Below are 5,104 nucleotides of genomic sequence, written 5' to 3'. Positions count from 1 at the left end.
GTGGTTAGATCTCTTTTCTTCCTTGTTTCCAGATCAAATGTGGTCACCAATATAAAAGAACTTGGCCCAGACCTATTTTATATACTGGCTAATGAGCATATTTAGTATATAGATCAGGCCTGGTCTGTAACACTTTACAAATAACTGTAGCAGATTAAGTCGGCCTTGCTGCTGATGGCTGCTCCTGGCATCTCTGCCAGCTCCGCCTTCTCCTCTGCAGTGCCTCCCTCCTGGTCACTTGCCTGCCACAGATGCTCTGGGATGGGGATATCTGCCTCTGTTCCTGGGTGTTGCTGGACTTCTCCTCTACCGGGCCCCTCAGCGCTCAGGCTGGGTTCTGGCCTTTCCCCGCCAATGGAGCTGCCTGCAGATGCACCTTCAGCCTGCATAGGTGGTGCTGGCTGGGACCAGCTATCTTGGATCAGCCTCTCTTGCACCACCATCACTAGATCCTTCTCTTCTAGATGGAGAGTCTCCCAATCGTGGTCAGTTAAATCTTCTCCAGTCAGCATGGCACCGGGATGATCTTTCATCACTGCAAACTCCCATTCTCCTTTCCAGCCAGCCCACCAGACAGGTAGCTTCACCAGGGGCATTTCTGACCGGCCTTTGGCGAAGATAGCCCGAACCCATGAGGCCTGGGCAAGCTGCTGGGCATAGACAAACAAGGGGTGTGTGGCCGAGAATGTAGAGCCAGTGTCCCTCCATGCAGTGACTTGCTGGCCATGGACCCAAATGCTCTCTCACCTCTTGGGTGGAATAGCCTCCACATCAAAACAAGGAGGTGGCCCCTTATGGGTAACTGCAACCTCTGGGCTCCTATCACAAACTATGTTCAGTAGGGCTTTAGCCTTGGGGCAGCCCCTCTTCAAGTGTCCCACTTCCCACACTTGAAACATCTGGGGCTGGCCTGCACAGTCTGCCCGCCCCCTTGTGGTGTAGCAAGTGGGGTGTGGCGTGTCCCCTGGGCTCACCTTGGTAGGACTCCTGGGCTCCTCAGGTGGACGCTGAGGCTCCTCCCACCTTGGGGCCAACTTGGGTCAGTCCCATTGAGGCGCCTCTGCTGACCCCCTAGTTTTAGAGTCTGCCGTTCTCTGTGCCAGCTCTCTGGCTGCTTCAGTGGTCTTGGGCTCCTGAACAAAGACCTGCTCAAAGAGATGATTGGGCAGCTGGGTCAAGAATTGCTCGATTTGGACCAGTTCCGTGATTTCCTCAACTGTCTTCACCCGTGCCCGTTCCAACCATGAGTGCAGTGCCCTCTTTAACTTGTGAGTATAAATCTGATAAGATGCTGCAACTTTCTTCCTCAGACCGCCTGGCATTCTCTGGGGTAAGTCCTAGTCTGGACTTAACCATGTCTTTCAACAGCTCATAGTCCTCCATGTCATCAGCTGACATTTCTGCTGACACTGCCAGAAAGGAACCAGTCAAGCAAGGTCTCACGTATCGCATGTACAGGTCCTCTTTAATGCTATAGCCCCTGCAGGTCCTTTAAAAATTGGAGAGAAAATGGTCTGGATCCTCACCTTCCTTGAACTCTGGGAATTTGAGTTTTCCCCCTGGAGTGGTTGAGGTAGCAGAGTTGGGTGAGGTAGTTGGTTCTAGTTGCCCTTTACTTATCTGGGCCATCTCAGCTTCATGGGCGAGTTCAATCCTTTTGAGCTCCAGCAATCTCACTTGCGCTCTCTCTCTCAGCCCTTTCCAGCTTTAGGGCTTCCAGCTCTCTCTCTCTCTCTCTCTCTCTCTCTCTCTCTCTCTCTCTCTCTCTCTCTCTCTCTCTCTCTCTCCCTCTGGAGCTTTGGGGCTTCTGGCTTTTTTATTTCCAGTGCTTGCTGTCTGTCTAGCTCGATCTTTCAGAGTTCAATTTGGAGTCTCAAGATTTCTGTATTCTGTGTGGTTACCGCAGCACTTTCCATTGGTGGGTCTGCCTGGGCAGCTTCCACCCTTTCCCCTGCTTGGGACATCTTTTTTTCTGCTGTGGCCTTCTTTGCAGGGTTGGCACGTAGACTTTCCCTGCCAGACTGCAAAAACATGAAGTGGTCCCTCTCTGCTCTCTATTCTGGCCTAGCTATCTGTTGAACCTGGCAGCTACAAATTAAAATAACTCTGTGTGTGCTTGAAATCCCTTTTAGTTCACAGTCAAATAAAATTAGGCTTCCTGGTCTCCATCCCTGTTTTGGATCAAAACCAAACAAACAAAAATCTCTCTGCTCTTCTCACTATGAGAGTAAAGAGGCAAGCAGAGAAAAAACCTGGTCTCTGGGGCCCTCTGGTGGCTGTTCAATATCCCACCACTACCATCATGTAGTGGATTAAAGCCTTTGTCTCAGAGCAAGCTCATGTGAGGGAGAGAAATGCTGAATCATCCCTGCTGAGCTGCATGATTAGCCTTCTCCTAATACTCTTCTGTATTTTTGGCAGGTTCAAAAATGGCTGCCACCACCACTCCTCTTTATTACAGAACTTGAGTCTCCCTGGGCTTGGTGTGGAAACCCAGGGGGAAATCTCTTTATTTTGCTACAAAATAAAGACAAGTACAAAGTACAAATACAAAAACCTTCCACATGCAAGCCTACATGTGGTGAGAAAAGCATGTGTGAACTGCTGAACAGCTGAGGAGACATGTTTGCACCAGATAAATTCTCCTTTAGCCCCCCACTTCCTAAGTTAAAAATCAACTTGGAGAGGCTTGTAAAAGAAAAGAACAAAAAGAAAAATAGTTTTATTCAAATGCTACAGACTGCTTCTCTCTGAGGCTTACTCAGTTTTTATTATTTATTATTTATTAAATTTATATACCGCCTAGTATAAAAATCTCTAGGCTCAGTGTACAGAATTAAAAACATAAAACATAACACATCTGAAATTCATAAAAAGATAAAATCATAATAGATTAAAAAACACATTTATAACACTGTAAAAAATTTCTTTAAAATGAGTCTCAGTTGAAGGCCTGGGAAAACAGGTACATCTTCAGGGTCTTCCTAAAAGCAAACAGAGAAGGAGATGGTCTTATTTCAGCAGGGAGCACATTCCAAAGCCCCAGGGCAGCCACAGAAAAGGCCCAGTCCTGAGTCGCCACCAAACGATGTTAATAAGCAACAGGGTTAATGACAGAGAAGGAGCTCTCTTAAATACCCTGGACCTAAACCATTAAGGGCTTTATAGGTAACTAGTATATTTCAGCCCATTAAAATAACGGGCGCTAGTAGCTTTCTCCCCGCACCTTCCGCCGCAGTATCCATGGCTGCCACTGCCTCACCGGCTGGGCCTGGGCACCCGCCACCGCCGGCCTCCCCTTTCCGGGCTGGTCCGGCTGCCGCCACCGCCTGTGGCTTCTGCAGCCGGGCCGGGCCCGCCGCTGCCTCTGTCCCCCCGCCCCAGTCTCCAGCTGGGCCATCTCCAGCTGGGCCACCGCCGGCCTCCACGGCCGGGCCCTTTGCCATCGGCCCCCGCGCCGCCGCTGTCGGCCTCTGCTCCACCGCCGGTCTCCCCGGCTGGGCCTGGGCCCCCCGCCACCACCCGCCTCCCCTTTCCAGCTTCTTCCGCTGCCTCCTTCCCTTAGCCCGGTGGCAGTGGCGCCTCACTCGGATTCCCCCTCCGCCTCCTTCCCCCGTCCGTCGGCGGCGGCCCCACTGCCGCCTCACCCAGCTTCTTCTGCTGCCTCCTCCCCCCGCCCGGTGGCGGCGCCTCACCCGGCTTCCCCCGCTGCCTCCTCCCCTGTCCATCAGCCGCGGCAGTGGCTCTGCCCCCACCTAGGCCGGATTTTTCCGCTGACTCCTCACCCTGTCTGGCGGCAACAGTGCCGCCACCGTCTCTCCCCTCCCCACCTCTGCCCTCCTCACGGCCGGGCCGGACCCGCCCCCGCCGCCTCTGCCCTCCCCGCAGCCGGCCCGGACCTGCCGCTGCTGCCTCTGGCCTCCCCGCAGCTGGGCCGACCAACTGGCCAACATGGCCGCCTGGTGCCTGCAGTCATGTCTCCCTCGGCTGTTCTGGGCATGCGCTCCACGCATGCCCAGAACAGCTGAGGGAGACATGGACACAGACACCAGCCTTGGCGACACAGACAGACACACCAGGGACTTTATTATATAGGATAACTAGCACTTTGTATTTTGTTCTGAAACATTTCGGCAGCCAGTGCAGTTCTTTTAGAATCGGTGTTATATGGTCCCTTCAGGTAAACCCAGAGTCTGGCTGCCACATTCTATACCAGTTGTAGTTTCCGAACTATGTACAAAGGTAACCCCACTTAGAGTGCATTACAGTAGTCAAGCCTAGAAGTTACCAGCATATGTACCACCATTTTAAGGTCACTAGTCTCCAAGAATGGACGTATCTGGCATATCAGCTGAAGCTGATAAAAAGCACTCCTGGCTACAGCCTCGACCTGAGAGACCAAGGAGAGAGTTTGGGATCCAGGAGCACTCCCAGACTACGAACCTGATCTTTTAGGGCGAGTGTAACCCCATCCAGAACAGGCAAATCTAAACCATCCCTCAGATCCTGACCCCCCTACAGAAATCAGTGTGGCCAGAACCTAAGGGGTATACTCGTGAGTCAAATGGGCTGTAACCCAAAATTTGGCTTTAAAAAAGCCAAATCTGGCAACAAAGCTACAGACAGTACCTCCATCTTGTTTGGATGCAACTTTTAGTTTTAGTTACAGATAAAAATACTCCGTAGGTTACAAGAATACTTCAAAAGCACCCCGAATGATGTTGGGGCGGCAAACTAAAAATCTTGGTTACCCAGTTGCAAAGAATAGATATATAGGAAAATGTGAAGGCACACTTGAATGCATACAGAGTCTTTCGCTATGCCTTAGGTGTGTGGAGTGTAGACTAGTGTTTCTTATTTCAGTTACATTGTAGGTAAACTATAATAGAACAGTATCAGGGATATCCAAAACACATATACAAAAGGAATATAATTTATAACACAAAGTCTGACTAAACAAACTTTTCCCTAGACTAAACTTCCTGAAGCCAAAGCCCAGGCTTCCTTTTCTTGAACTCACCAAACTCCAGAGGAGAATTCAAGCTTCCTGCCCTCCTATTTTTCAAGGATTCGCAGAGTCATTTTCCTGCAGCCATTCTTCCTG

This window comes from Hemicordylus capensis, chromosome 3 (assembly GCF_027244095.1).
Source record: "Hemicordylus capensis ecotype Gifberg chromosome 3, rHemCap1.1.pri, whole genome shotgun sequence".
In the NCBI taxonomy this organism is placed as follows: domain Eukaryota; kingdom Metazoa; phylum Chordata; class Lepidosauria; order Squamata; family Cordylidae; genus Hemicordylus; species Hemicordylus capensis.
This window is presented reverse-complemented; position numbering follows the sequence as displayed.